This window comes from Lepidochelys olivacea (genome assembly GCF_965140295.1).
Source record: "Lepidochelys olivacea isolate rLepOli2 genome assembly, chromosome: 5".
In the NCBI taxonomy this organism is placed as follows: Eukaryota; Metazoa; Chordata; order Testudines; family Cheloniidae; genus Lepidochelys; species Lepidochelys olivacea.
This window is the reverse complement of record NC_140415.1, coordinates 16,058,737-16,074,594: the sequence shown is the minus strand read 5'-3', so window position 1 is coordinate 16,074,594 and position 15,858 is coordinate 16,058,737. Positions and strand designations below refer to the sequence as shown.

At 44.2% G+C, this 15,858-nt stretch overlaps 1 protein-coding gene and 1 long non-coding RNA gene across 2 annotated transcripts in view; both read left to right on the top strand.

Annotated features, from left to right (window-relative positions):
• The window catches only part of LOC311520972 (large ribosomal subunit protein uL22), a 316,080-nt gene that overhangs the window by 193,688 nt on the left and 106,534 nt on the right, over positions 1-15,858 (top strand). The gene's annotated exons all lie outside the window — the stretch shown is intronic.
• Positions 11,634-15,858, top strand: part of LOC311520359 — a 91,864-nt gene continuing 87,639 nt past the window's right edge. Inside the window, exon 1 of the long non-coding RNA XR_014711563.1 lies at positions 11,634-11,744. This is a non-coding gene — a long non-coding RNA (uncharacterized lncRNA). The remainder of the gene's footprint in view (positions 11,745-15,858) is intronic.

The window sequence follows — 15,858 nt, the reverse complement described above, 5'->3', positions numbered from 1 at the left end:
ACCTCAGCTCTCTGACTCAAGGGGGCAGGTCCATGTGTGAATCGCTGAGCTTATGCAGGCACCTATTTGTCAGAGTGGGATTGTCCTTAGCTTTCTAGTCAGCATCTCCCACTGGTTAGCTTAGGCGGCTCCCTGCTTAGTGGGCTGGTGTTTGTGTATTACACTCTTTGGCTCTTTTCTCTCCCCATTCATTGTACAGGGAAGCTTAGGTGCCTAACTCGGTTGTGTAGCTCACTGCATGTACCTGTGATTTTTTTTCTAGGTGCCTAAAAGTTAGATGCTGGGATGTTCAGCATTGCAGCATCTAAGTCCCTTCGTAGATTTCCCCTGCCCACCCAAAGTCCCTACCTTGTAGGCAAGTCATGAAGAATTGAGGACCTTCTCATACCGGAATGAACTTAAATTTACTGTTGCAGAACCTAATCAATGTTAGGTAGTTGAAGTCCCTGGTGATACTAATAATATTTTGAACCAGCCTCTGCTCTGAGTAAGGGGCAGTGCAGAGCAGCTCAAGGAGGGAGCGTGCCTCAAAAGGCACATTCCTACCGGGAGCACTCTGGTGTTCAAGAGGAATAAGCACACTGCACCATCCCTTAGTGTGCTACAGCATTCTCCCTCCATGTGTGCAGCCAACTCTGTGGGCTAGTATAGAGGAGGGTGGTGCCATGGTGCTGCCAGCCCTCTCCTAGCTGCAGGGTGAGCTTTTTTAAGGGGGAACCTAAAGGGGCAAGCCCTATGTTCTTCCCCCACCCCCAACTGGATGGCCTGCAGTTGGATCCAGAGTTGACACCAGGCACGCAAGGAGGAAAGGACCTTTGTGCCTGGCAAAGTTCCCCAGGAAGAGGTTGTGTGGCAGGAAGGGAATAAAAACTATTATGAAGCCCTTCTTACAAGTCAAAGGAGAGAAGAGCAAGCAAACATAATTGTGTAATGTATTTTTGGTTATGCAGTTCACTATTCAGCAACAGCATCATAATTATCCATATAGACTTTAAAACAAACAATGTTATTGTTCCAGTTAGGAATGAGCTTCTATTTTCCCTAGCTGCTAGTGGTGCTCAGTTCACAGGACAAGTCATTAAGCACAGGATCTGGTCCAAGAGGCGAATATAATTGGACCGCTTGGTAATAGTGACCATAATGTAATTAAATTTTACATCCCTGTGGCGGAGAAAACACCACAGCAGCCCAACGCTGTAGCATTTAATTGCAGAAAGGAAAACTACAGAAAAATGAGGAAGTTTAACAGAAATTAAAGGGTACAGTGCCAAAAGAGAAATCCCTGCAAGCTGCACAGAAACTTTTTAAAGACACCATAATAGAGGCTCAACTTAAACGTATACCCCAAATTAAACCTAGGAAGAGCACCAAAAAAGTTCCACTGTGGCTAAACAACAAAGTGCAAGACACAGTGAGAGACAAAAAGGCATCCTTTAAAAAGTGGAAGTTAAATCCTAGTGAGGAAAATAGAAAGAAGCATAAACTCTGGCAAGTGAAGTGTAAAAATATAATTAGGAAGGCCATAAAGGCATTGGAAGAACAGTTAGCCAAAGACTCAAAAAGTAATAGCAAAAAAATGTTTAAGTACATCAGAAGCAGGAAGGCTGCTAAACAACTAGTGGGGCCACTGGACAATTGAGATGCTCAAGGATGGTAAGGGCATTACGGAGAAACTAAATGAATTCTTTGCATTGGTCTTCACAGCTGAGGATGTGAGGGAAATTCCCAAACCTGAGCCATTCTTTTTAGGTGACAAATCTGAAGAACTGTTCCAGATTGAAGCGTCAGAGTGGTTTTGGAACAAATTGATAGACTAAAAAGTCATAGGTCACCAGGACCAGATGGTATTCACCCAAGGGTTCTGAAGGAACTGAAATGTGAACTTGCAGAACTACTAACCGTAGTTTGTATCCTATCATTTAAATCAGATTTTGTACCAAGTGACTGGAGGATAGCTAATGTGATGCCAATTTTTTAAAAGGGCTCCAGATGTGATCCCGGCAATTACAGGCCAGTAAGTCTGACTTCAGTACCGGGAAAACTGGTTGTAACTATAGTAAAGAACAGAATCGTCAGACCCATAGATGAACATAATTTGTTGGGGAAGAGTCAACAAGGTTTTTGTAAAGGGAAATCATGCCTCACCAATCTACTAGAATTCTTTGAGGGGGTCAACAAGCATGTGGACAAGGGGGATCCAATGGATATAATGTACTTAGATTTTTTCAGAAAGCCTTTGACAAGGTTGCTCACTAAAGGCTCTTCAGCAAAGTAAGCTGTCATGGAATAAGAGGGAAGGTCCTCTCATGGATTGGTAACTGGTTAAAAGATAGGAAACAAAGGGTAGGAATAAATGGTCCGTTCTCAGAATGAAGAGAGGTAAATAGTGGTGTCCCCTAGGGGTTTGTAGTGAGACAGTCCTATTCAACATATTCATAAATGATCTGGAAAAAGGGGTAAGCAGTGAGGTGGAAAAACTTGTAGATGATACAAAACTACTCAAGATAGTTAAGTCCCAGGCAGACTGCGAAGAGCTACAAAAGGATCTCACAACTGGGTGACTGGGCAACAAAATGGCAGATGAAATTCAATGTTGATAAATGTGAAGAAATGTACACTGGGAAACAATCATGATAACATAAAACGATAGAGTCTAAATTAGCTGTTACCACTCAAGAAAAAGATCTTGGAGTCATTGTGGATAGTTTTCTGAAAACATCTATTCCATGTGCAGCAGCAGTAAAAAAAGCAAACAGAATGTTGGGCATCATTAAGAAAGGGACAGATAAAATAGAAATTATCATATTTCCTCTATATAAATCCATGGTACGCCCACATCTTGAATACGGCATACAGATGTGGTCGCCCCATCTCAAAAAAATAATATTGGAAAAGGTTAAAAGGGCAACAAAAATTATTAGGGTTTTGGAACGGCTTCCATATGAGGAAAGATTAATAAGACTGGGCCTTTTCAGCTTGGAAAAGAAATGACTAAGTGGGGATATGATAGACTATAAAATCATGACTGGTGTGGAGAAAGTAAATAAGGAAGTGTTGTTTACTCATAACACAAACTAGGTGGTCACCAAATGAAATGAATAGGCAGCAGGTTTAAAACAAACAAAAGGAAGTATGTTTTCACACAACACATTCAACCTGTGGAACTCCTTGCCAGAGGATGTTGTGAAGGCCAAGACTATAACAGGGTTCAAAAAACAACTAGATAAGTTCATGGAGGATAGGTCCATCAATGGCTATTAGCCAGGATGGACAGAGATGGTGTCCCTAGTCTCGGTTTGCCAGAAGCTGGGAATGGGCGACAAGGGATGGATCACTTGGCGATTACCTGTTCTGTTCATTCCCTCTGGGGCACCTGGCATTGGCGTCTGTTGGAAGACTGGACTAGATGGACCTTTGATCTGACCCATTCTTATGTTCTTAATCAAGCCCTACAAATATGTTCAATTCCAGTCGTGCTCCCCACTAGAGTCAGTTTCCCCATTGACTTAAATGGGGACAGGACTATCCCCTCAGTACCTACTGAAGCAAGAAAGGACAGTTACATTGTTGTGTAACTGTAGAGCCCTCATGGCCAAGATAGAGTCCACTCTGCAAGCTGCTCTAGCCAAGAAAAGGTGCGCAGGAACCCAGCAGGGAAACTCCCTTCCACCCCAGGGGTACCTGTTCCAAACGCCCTGGAGTGTGTACACACAGAAAATAGTACAACAAATATAGAAAAAGGAAATATTTAGAGGAATGAATGGAGAAAAACAGCAGGGAGATAGAGGGAGTGGTATAGCAGGGTTACAGCTAACACAAGGACCCATGGGCCCACAATATGAAAGGGCAGATACCGAGCAACGCATCTGTACTCAGAGTTCAAGAATCCTGGGCAGGTTTCTAGTCTGATAGTGAGTCTTGGGGGTTCCTGGTTGTCTTTGGTGCCAATAAACTTTCCCCAACAAACCCCTCCAGTGCCCTCTTCTGCTGCTCTCTGCAAACCCCCACGGAGTGACAACCTCCCCACTTAGCTAGCTCCAGCTCCCTCCTTTATCCCAGTGCAAAGTCACAAGCCCCAGCACTCTGTCTCATCCAGCTCTGGGTGACGGCGCTACTAGGTCTGGCTCCGGTTTGTCCTTCTCATGTGATTCCTCCCTGGCACGGTGCTCCTCCTGGCTCCTGTCCTGGGGTGTCCCTGGTTAGCCGATCAGTCCCTCCCAGGCTTTGGGCTTGTTCTCAGCTGCTTCATTATGTGAGGAGCCTTCTGGCTGTAGCCCATCTTGTCTGGAGCTCTCCAGTTGCTCTCCTCCTCTTCAAAGCCCTGTCACAACCAGCACTTCCTCTGCCTCAGGACAAGGTTTTAAAGGGACCATGCTCTCTAAACCCCAAGGCAGTTACACTTTCTTTCCTGCTCACCCCCTGAAAATGCCCTCAAATGCCTCCATCTGCTAAATGCTTCTTGAAACTCCATTTCAGGTTCCAGTCATATCAGCAAGTGACTTCTTGGATACGAAACTCACCCCAGTATAAAGCGATCATGCTACATACCTTACTTAGAGACAGGCCCATCTTTCTACTTCATTTTACCATGAGAAAGAAACTTTTTTGGCCTTGATAGGCAAAATCTGCAGGTCCACAATAACCAGTGGATCTTGGCCATGGTTTCTGGGAAGTGTTTAAGTTTATTACAACATATTTGAGGTTAATCACACATGTTCACACTATACAAAGCTCAGACAATATTTGATTGGCTGGTATTCAAGTGATAGTTAAGCAGCAATAAATTAAAGCAACAATTTACGTTCTACAGATAATGAAAACACGACTAACAGTACCTTCAGGATTCTTTTCTCTCAAATGTGAGTAGATTTTCTGCATCAGCATGAAGATGAATATCATACATTCAAGCCAAAGACATTTCGCTTAAAATGTCTCTGGCAGTGGGGGACTGGATGGCTCAAGTGACTTGTAATGAGAGATCACCATTTCAAATCCAGTTCTGAGTGGTGGTGAGTGGAACTGTTAACATCAGACAGCTGTTTGGTTAAATGAGTTTGTGGTCTTTCCTGCTTACTACTAAACAATGTGCCAATATCTCAGAACCCATCACCTCAGTTGGAAACTCCATTAGCAATTTCAACTGAGAAGCCATGGACTAAATCAATGTGGAGACTAAATTATTCTCTCACTCCTAACAAAGGCCCTTGGTAGTGTGGGGCTGTAGATGATCAGAGGATTTCAGCTCAGCAGCTATCCATCTGGGACCTTCCACCAATACTTAGATAAACAATTTTTTTCAGAAGTAGCTATCCGGCCACTCAGCAACAAGAAACACTGGCTCCATTCAAAACTGAAAATGAGTCAAATGCAAACTGTGTTTCTGCTCTTACAAGTGCAATAGAATGTCTATCTCTGGTTCAAGTGTCCCCTGTAAAGCTTCTATCTTCCTCAGCTTCATGGGCTCAAATAACTTCCTGTGACTCTAGCTGGAATTGTGGGGAGTACATCAATAGATTGTCAGGGGAGGTCTGCTCAAATATCTAACTTGAACATTAAATAGTTTCAGAAAACTTAACTTTACAGTGCCAAAATTCTCAAAGGTGTCCACTAATTTTTGATTTCTCAGTTTTAGGTGCTCAGCTTGTCACAATTAGGTGGACAATTCAGGGAGTGTCTTTGTGGGTGGTCAGCTCCAGGACTGGGCAGGGGTGCAAATGTAGCTTAAATATACTTTTTTTTACTTTCCATGCCTGAGCTGTGCTGAATATTCCTTGGCCACAGCTCAGGATCTAAGTCCATGAGCAGAGAAATACTGCAGGCAGGTTGGAGAGAATTTTTCAGGAGCAAAAGAGATTTGTCACTGCCCACGAACACAACCCCCAAACCACCGCAGAGCCTTGGCTACAATAATGAACAGATGCTAGTAGTGTTATCTTGTCCTCTGACCTCTTGCTTCCACCCCCAATACACTTCACGTGTATTTTCAGTTGTGATTGGTATGTTTAAAAATTGCCTGATCCTGAGATCTAATAAGACTCCCATGTGCACATGCAAAAGGACTAGCTACACTCAGGCCATTTAATTTTAAGGCAGAGGCAGAGTTTTCTTGGAAACTGAAACATAAGAACTCTTTGCTGTTAAACGATGCCAGCAAATGATAAGAGAAGCAGTTGGGAGGGGCAGAGGGAGTGTGAGAGAGATTGTGGTTTTGATTCACAGAAGAGTGAATGTGAGGAAGGGAGGAACAAAAACAATTAGCAAAAAGTAACAAAAACTGTAAATAGACCCATGCATTAAGCCTCTCCAGGCAGCATTTCCCCTCAACGTGTGACTTAAAAAATGTTTAAAATGGCTAACCCCTTCACCAAGGAAAGCGAGATACGCACAGCCAAATTCTGCCAACCAATTTACTTTTGCAACATGCCTTGATTTGGCTCATGGTAGATACCATCTGCAATATCCAGATTGCTTAGTGCTTAACTCTTTAGGCTACTGCTACTCCTTGGAAAGCTGTTGAGATGGGGTTGCACAACTATGAACTAGCGATGGGACCAACATGGATGGGGCCAAATCTGACCTCTTACGTGTATGTCCATGCACGTGTGCACACACCTGTGTAAAGTACAGATTTGAATTCAAACTTCACCCTTCAGACCCATCACTATTAAAATGCCTTTTTTAAAAACTCCGTTTCTATATTACCTGACACCCAAGGATCTCAGTGTTCTACAGACAAGAAAGTTTGTACTACAAGGATTAATTCAAACAGCTCCCAGAGCGATGATATGGACAGGCTGAAACACAAAGACATGGAAAAGTTCTATGCTGAGGCTATTACAGAAAGAGAACCTTCTTCTCTGCTGCAGTGGAAGCTGCCAAATTGCACCCTAAGGAACTATCCAGGGTAGTAAACCACTTAATTAGTCCTGAGTGCCTAGAGCCAGTGACTGTTCCACTGGGGACAACTACTTAGGGTCAGAGAGTGTGATAAAGACTCTGTATGCCAGGGGTTAAGGCATTCATCTGGGAGGCCCTGTGTCCGGTCTCCCTGAACCAATGACTCTTTCATTATTTATCCCAGAGTCGAACAGCTTCAACAGGAGAGAGTTAAAGCCCCACCTGCTGGAGTCCTGTGATTGCATCAGAATCTCAGCTTCCCATTTGGAAAAAGTTAAGTTTTTAGCCCTCATAATTGCAAAGAAAACTTTGAAAATGTGAAGTGATTGTACACTAAATGTTCAGATACCAGTGTGACGGAGCGGATCGGCCCCGCACTGGTACGGCGGGGGTTAATTCTTCTCTCCTAGCGGAAGAAGCCCCGCCCCTGAGGCTCAGCCGGGGCATGCTCCACCTGGAGGTATAAAAGTCTGCAGAGCTGCTCAGTCAGGACTGATCACTGGGGAAGAAGGATGCTTGGTTGAGGCTTCAGCTCCTGACTGCAGAAATCAGAGAGTCTGAGGCCCAGACCAGAGACCGGTTGCCCACAGCTAGTCAACAGGAGTCAGAGTCCCAACAAATTACCTGCACCAAGGAGCTTGGAGACCTCAACAACAAATGGATCCCGGCTTCAGGACACATGGTAGGAAGTGGCCCAGGTGGGTGAAGTGAGTGGTACCTTGCACTGGAAGAATGTCAGGATGTTGCGGAAGGATCCTGACTGACTGGGTGGTGACCACACTTGCTGCTGACAGGGCCCTGGGCTGGGACCTGGTGGAAAGGGAGGGGCTGGGTCCCCCTACCACCTCTGCCACCACCCACCCCTGGTGGTGGCCTACTTCTTTGACTCTGGCCACTAGGCCACATAGCCCTGACCCAAGGGCTGTTGTAATAACTCTGGCCACTAGGTTGCATAGCCCTGACTTCAAGGGTGCCTTGTAGGGACTCTGGCTGCTAGGTCGCATTACCCAACCAGAGGAGGGGAATTAGATGGACTCTGGCTATTGGGCCAGGCTGCCCTAGGGGTGGATTGTATGGACCGCAGCCGCTAGGCCATATTACCCCACTAGAGATGGGGAAGTAGATGGACTCTGGCCCGTGGGCCACACTGTGCTAACTGCAGAGGGGTTTAGAAGATGGATTTGGGCGTAGAGAGGCTGTGTTATCTCCTGCCCCCTTGACTTCAGGGACCGTCGAGGTACTAGCCCCACCATAACTAGAGAGCAAATAAAAAGAACCCAACACTTACTTTCTAAAAATCCCATGCTGTTTCAGAGGAGTGGGGGCCTGACCCATGTCTTTTGAATGCTTGGGGATTACAATACCTCATGTATCCATTAGCAGGGCTTTTTCTCTTTGTTTATTAGAGCACTGGACTATGACTCGGGACCTGGGCTTTATTCCCAGCTCTGCCACTGGCCTGCTGGGTGACCCTGAGCCAGTGGTTCCCAAACTGGGGTTCATGAAATGTTACAGGGGGTTCTTGGGGGGGGGGGGGGAGGAAATTCCATAATGGCAGCCAGAGCTCTCCCTAGGGACCCCAGGCAGCACGGGGCCAGTAGCCTGGAGCCCCTGGACTTCCAAGAGCTATGCAGCTCAAAGCAAGCATATCTATCACACTGAGGAGATTTAAACTTCAAGACTCCTTATAAGAAATGGAAAGGGAGGTGGATATTTTTTGCTGTTTTTAAAATTAAATAGGCAGCTAGTGTTGCTTCTAAAATTATTATGAAGAACAAGTTTAAGCTTTGTTGTAACGTGCATTGTTTGCCTGGACTGCTCAAGACCTGAATGCTTGTGAAGGAGGAAAAAGAAAAGGAGGACTTCACGAAAGCTCATGCTCAAATAAATTGGTTAGTCTCTAAGGTGCCACAAGTCCTCCTTTTCTTTTTGCGCATACAGACTAACACGGCTGCTACTCTGAAACCTGTGTAGGAGGAACTCTCTGAGTTGGCTTTTTAAATACCTTCATGCTGTTTCACATCTGATCCTTCTTGATGAAACATAGGAGCCTTGTCTTATAACAGGCTTATTCAAAGTGATACAAGCTACGAAAGGGAGATCTTGGAATTGTTTTGCTGTTTTCATAATGTAATAAAAATACTGTCATGATAAATAATAATTAATAATAGTGTGTAATAAGCATGTTATAAAAACAAATTTTATATTTCCAAGGTCACTGCTTTTATACTCAGGTAAAGGAGAAAATCCCTGGAAATATTGATTTTTAGGAAGGGGTTCGTGAGACTTGACTTTTTAGTGAAAGGGGTTCACAGGTTGTTAAAGTTTGGGAACCACTGCCCTGAGCAAATCTGTGCCTCCGTTTTCCCACTCTGTAAAATGGGGATGATACTTGCCTCCCTCCATAAAGCACTCTGAGATCTACAAATGAAAAGTGCTACAGAAGAGCTAGGTATTATTGTTACATGTGTAACCAAATGACAACAAATAAACCTCCGCATAGGTAAGGAAATTCACAACTGTATCTAAAGCTCTGTCCTTCACACAAGCATTGTGTACCTAAGCTGGAGGTACTTCTAATCTCTCCTGCTGTGTCCCTCCAAGACTCCTGAGGTCAACTGGATTATCTTTGCTCTCTTTTTCTCTTGAGGTTCTGTCTGAACACGTTGGATGGAAACAGAGCCTTCTCCTGTAAGGGATCCTGTCCGTTGAACTTCTTCCTTGAGACTGTTTTGCTAGAGTGGATCTTTGCATGGCTCAGGTTTTAAGCCTTTCTGTCAGTCATTCATTCTGGTCCTTTCTGGGGGGTCCTCCTTTCTCACTTGCTCTTTGTTCTGGGGGGTTTTTGCCCTCGGCCCATTTTTGTTTGGCAGAGAGGCTGGTTCTCGGAGTCATTGGGCCTACATTGATATTTTCATTACTGATGTTTTCTCTCTTGTGGAGAAACCCCCAGATACTGAAGGGTGCAAAGCAAATTGGTATGACAACAGACTCCAGATACTTGGTGGATGTTCCAGCATGTTACATATACTATACATGCAATAACAGGTAGTTAATCATTGAATTTCAGCCTTGATTGAATAGTCTAGGTTTTGTGGGAGTTTGCTTTAGTTTTACTGTATGTGTGGTTTATTTTGTAATCCTTCTGTAGGCAAATGCAGATGTGAGCCATTATTTCTTAATCTGGATAAACGTGTTCCTCATTTTATGTTTGTACATCTTTCCCAACTTGCACAAAATTTTCCCTAGGTGTCTTCCACTGCTTTGTCCTGTCTAGTCTCAACTGATTCAAGCAATAGGACTTAAGCCACCTCCTTTTGAAAACCTTCTCACGGTATAAAAGATACCATTAATATATTTAGCATTATTGAGAGAGTGTTTCAATACTGTCTCATGCATAGGGCCCTACCAAATTCGTGGTCCATTTTGGTCAATTTCATGGCTGTAGAATTTTTAAAATCATAAATGTCATGATTTCAGCTATTTAAATCTGAAATTTCACAGTGTTGTAATTGTAGGGGTCCTGACCCAAAAAGGAGTTGTGCAGGGGGGTTGCAAGGTTATTGTGCAGGAGGTTGCGGTACTGCTACCCTGACTTTTGTGCGGCTGCGGACGGCAGCGCTGCCTTCAGAGCTGGGCAGCTGGAGAGCAGCGGCTGCTGGCCCGGACCCCAGCTCTGAAGGCAGAACTGCCACCAGCCAGCAGCACAGAAGTAAGGCTGGTATGGTATGGGAGTGTCACCCTTCCTTCTGCACTGCTGCCTGCAGAGCTGGGCCCTCAGTCAGCAGCTGCCACGCTCTGGCCACCCAGCTCTGAAGGCAGCAGCGCAGGAGTAAGGGTGGCCTGGTACGGTATTGCCACCCTTCCTTCTGTACAGCTGCTGCTGGCAGGGCAGGGCCTTCAGAGCTGGGCAAGCGACCAACAACTGCTGCTCTCTGGTTGCCCAGATTTGTAAAGGTGGCAATACTGCGTTCCCCCTAAAATAACTTTGTGAGCCCCCTGCAACTCCCTTTTGGTTCAGGACCCCCAATTTTAGAAATGCTGGTCTCCCCCATGAAATCTATGTAGTATCAGGTAAAAGCACACAAGACCAGATTTCACAGTCTGAGGCATTTTTCATGGCCATGAATTTGGTAGGGCCCTATTCATGCATTACAGTGAGCTCACTTATAGGTAGAGCCCTATCAAAGTAATGGCCATGAAAAACACGTCCCTGACTATGAAATCTAGTATACTATACTATAGGGTAAAAGTATACAAAAGTACACAGCATTTCTCAAACTGGGAGTCCTGCCCCAAAAGGGAGTCGCAAGGTTATTGTTGTGGGGTCGTGGTATTACCACCCTTTACTTCTGCGCTGCCTTCAGAGCTGAGCAGCTGGAGAGCAGCAGCTGTTGGTTGGGTGTCCAGCTCTGAAGGCAGCGCCGCCAGCAGCAGCAGAGAAGTAAGAGTGGCTCTTCTGAGCCATTGGGCTCCTGAAGGGGATAAAAGTCCTCCAGAATGGATTCAACTGCAAGGGCAGTCTAAACGAGACATTTAAATCTTTCAGTTGTAGTAATCTAAGTTGTTACTCCTACTGATATATCCCTGTTTAGGAGAATGGTGTCTCTTTAAGATTAAATCAACTGATGTAACATTTAATTCTTGAGGCAAGGTCAGGCATCGCCAGTAATAGGAATGAGACAGATCTACTATTGCTTCCATTTCCCCTACTTCCACTAGTCTTCTGAGCCCGTGTGAGGAAAGACAGCTGCTCCCCATGAAAGGCCTCTCTGAGTCCGAGTTAGCACACTTATCCAGAGCATCGTTGGATGTAAACAGAAACACAGTGGCTGTAAACAGAGAAGGTGAGTGGAAAGACAGAGCATGCAGCTGAACATCTGTTATTTATATTGTCTGTCCCATTTGTGTTTGGTATCTGTAATAAGCAGGGGTCAGCTGAGCTGTTGTGTTATCCGTCCAAAAATATAGGTTTGGACAAGCTAAATGCAAACCAACTAATGTATGTCAGGTTAACCACATACAGTGCCTGTTAAGTTACCCTGAGTGTAGGATCAAATATTCAAAAAGAGTTGTCTGTGGCATCCATGTGGCTGCAGCTGGGTAACTAACTGCATGAAAAATGTGCAATCGCAGAACAAGTAGAACAAGTGACTGATATGCAACTGCATATTTTGCATGCATTCTTAAGCTGTGTTGCATGCAGATCTCATAAAGACAGGGCTCCAGGCAGCTGCCAGCATTTTAAGCACTATGTTGTCAAAGGGCTTGTCTTCACTACATTGGTTGGAGCAAATGCAGTTGTATCGTAGAGCTTGGCTGTAGACAATGGATCATGTGGTGTGGTCTGGATGAAAGCTGGAGGCATGCAGGTAAGTATAGCAGTCAGTAGGTTTCCGGTATAGCGTGGTGTTTATGTGACCATTGCTTATTAGCACTGTAGTGCCCAGGAAGTGGATCTCTTGTGTGCACTGGTCCAGGCTGAGGTTGATGGTGGGATGGAAATTGTTGAAATCATGGTGGAATTCCTCAAGGGCTTCTTTTCCATGGGTCCAGATGATGTCATCAATGTAGCGCAAATAGAGTAGGGGCATTAGGGGACAAGAGCTGAGGAAGCGTTGTTCTAAGTCAGCCATAAAAATGTTGGCATACTGTGGGGCCATGCGGGTACCCATAGCAGTGCCGCTGATTTGAAGGTATACATTGTCCCCAAACGTGAAATAGTTATGGGTGAGGACAGTCACAAAATTCAGCCACCAAGTTTGCCGTGACATTATCGGGGATACTGTTCCTGATGGCTTGTAGTCCATCTTTGTGTGGAATGTTGGTGTAGAGGGCTTCTACATCCATAGTGGCCAGGATGGTGTTTTCAGGAAGATCGCTGATGGATTGTAGTTTCCTCAGGAAGTCAGTGGTGTCTTGAAGATAGCGGGGAGTGCTAGTAACATAGGGCCTGAGGAGGGAGTCTACATAGCCAGACAATCCTGCTGTCAAGGTGCCAATGCCTGAGATGATGGGGCATCCAGGATTTCCAGGATTATGGTTCTTGGGTAGCAGATCGAATACCCCTGCTTGGGGTTCTAAGGATGTGTCTGCGGATTTGCTCTTGTGCTTTTTCAGGGAGTTTCTTGAGCAGATGGTGTAGTGTTTTTTGGTAACTGTCAGTCGGATCAGAGGGTAATGGCTTGTAGCAAGTGGTGTTGGAGAGCTGCCGAGCAGCCTATTGTTCATATTCTGACCTATCCATGATGACAGCCCCTCCTTTGTCAGCCTCTTTGATTATGATGTCAGAGTTGTTTCTGAGGCTGTGGGTGGCACTGTGCTCTGCACGGCTGAGGTTATGGGGCAAGTGATGCTGCTTTTCCACAGTTTCAACCCGTGCATGTCGGCAGAAGCACTTTGTGTAGAAGTCCAGTCTGTTTCAACCTTCAGGAGGAGTCCACCCAGAATCCTTCTTTTTGTAGTGTTGGTAGGAAGGTCTCTGTGGGTTGGTTTGCTGTTCAGAGGTGTGTTGGAAATAGTCTTTGATTTGGAGACGTCGAAAATAGGATTCTAGGTCACCACAGAACTCTATCTTGTTCGTGGGGGTGGAGGGGTAGAAGGAGAGGCCCCGAGATAGGACAGATTCTTCTGCTGGGCCAAGAGTATAGCTGGATAGATTAACAATATTGCTGGGTGGGTTAGGGGAACCACTGTTGTGGCCCCTTGTGAATAACATAGCTGGAGTCTATGTAGCTTAGGTCAACTTACCCTGGTGTCAACACAGCAGTGAAGACGGGAGACGCTCTCCAGTCAACTTCCCTTAGTCTTCTCGGAGAGCTGGAGTATCAGGGTCAAGCAGAGAGCACGCTGCCATCAATTTAGCTGGACTTCACTAGACCAGCTAAATCACTCCCTGCTGCCCTAAATTAAATCTAATCCTGTGAATATTTCCATATGAATGTATTCCTGGTTGCTACCACTAGATTCCCTCTGATTGTAGCAGTGGTAGAAAATTTGTGGCACAAAAGACTCTGGTAGACAAGGACAGGGTGGGGAAGCACAGGTGCCCACCCTCTAATGTAGACCATACAGGATATGCTGATTTTCAACAATAGGAGCTTTAAATTGTGCCTGTGTATGGACAAAACCAGGCAATTACATGCTAAATAGGCACCTTTACTTGCACAGCACCCTGCTGCATACACACAGTGGATGCAAAGTAAGCAAAATAAAAAAGGCACAAAATAAGCAGCTGTGTATATAAGTGTTTGATTATATGATCATTTTTGTTGCTAAAGCACATGCAACAACTTCACTGTGCTTCCACATACGAATTTACTTGTGCGATTACACATTCTGCTCATCCAGCTGCTCATCCAACTTCTGTTGCTGAGCTTTTGAGCTTACACAGAGCTCTTCCTTTTCAGAGCGTCCATTGTTTTCTGTAGGCTGCCAAGATCTATGCAATACTACATACAACACATGGCTACCTCTCTGAAACCTACATACAATTAGACATTTTCAAAAATTGCTCTAAGAGGCACAACTTTCCATAGTTATTTTTTGATGGGCCAGATTTTTATGACTAGGATTTTGTGTGCAAAAAACTCAACACTTTAATTTGTGAATACAAGTAGCTTTTTGCGTGCAAATTGATATATATCCATATTTAGCCAATACAGGCACAAATGAAAGGCTTTGCACACCCAGAAACATTCAGCTGGTGCAGAAAATTATGACCACAATTTTAAGAGGTTGGTTGAGACCCCTTTAGTTCTAAAGAGCCAAATTCAATCCTCATATAATCAGGCACAACTATATTGACTTCAGTGCTTTCACCAGGGCTGAATTTGAACCAATGTCGTAAGACATCAGCAGGCAGAAGGAGTTTAGTTAGCTAGTCTGGTTGGAGCTAAAACTGAATTAAGGTTCCTATTAGTGCTTATGACCTTGTCTGGATCATATTTATTGTTTGTAGAGACACACGCAACCTTGGACAATTGTGTTTTGTAATCTTTTCTGGGAGAAAAATGCCTGATCCCAGTGTTGAGTTTTTAATAAATCTTGTTCTAGATTTGTAGAGGAGAAGGGGGCAAGGTGTTTACTAAATACGTTCTCCAGCATACCAGCACTGCACATTGCTTAGCATTTACACTATGTCCAATTCTTTCTCTTGTGTTCTGAGTCAGCACACACTATTAAAGGCTGAACTGTGAAACATGTGCCATTGTACTTCTCTCACTTCACTGTACCAAGTCATCTTTATTCATTCATACAGGGCCCAATTCTGTAGAAATGCTGCGATTAAAACTCCTTTTGACTTCAGTGGGAATCATGCAGGAAGGAGCTTTTAACAAAACAGAGCCTATTGGGAGGCATACCACAGAGTTATAGGTGTAAGTGGAAAAATAAGCAATGCAGGAGCTCTAGGTAAAGTTTGATGAGGGGGGAGGAACCCTCTGGAATTGAGGCTATGGGAAAGCTGCAAAGTGACATAATCAAAAGACAGGAAATTTCAAAAAATTTCTCATGCAGCATTAACTGGTACACAATAATAACATAACGGGTTGAAAAATGCTGATTATATTTTTGTAGAAAATATTTGGTAAAAAATCTTTTCTTTTTTAATTTCCCTTGAAAACTGTTTGTTTTTTCAACAAAAACAAACAAAACATGGGGGGGTGAGGAATCAGTTCTCAAACTTTTTTTTACCAAACCTCTGAACTTTTTACCAAAAATTTTCAATTTGGGGGTTCTGTTACATAAGTGGAAATTTTTTTCCAAAGTGAAAACTTTCCTCTTTTTTTTTCCACTCAAAGCCATTTGCCACCAAAATAGTTTTATGAAAAAAATTCAACCAGCTCTAATTAATAACACAAAGAGTAAGATCCAATGTGCATGAAGTTTTCCTTGTAAAAAATATCCAGGTAAACCCATGTTATCCAAAGGTCCAGGGGACAGTCTGAAGCTTTGGCTAAT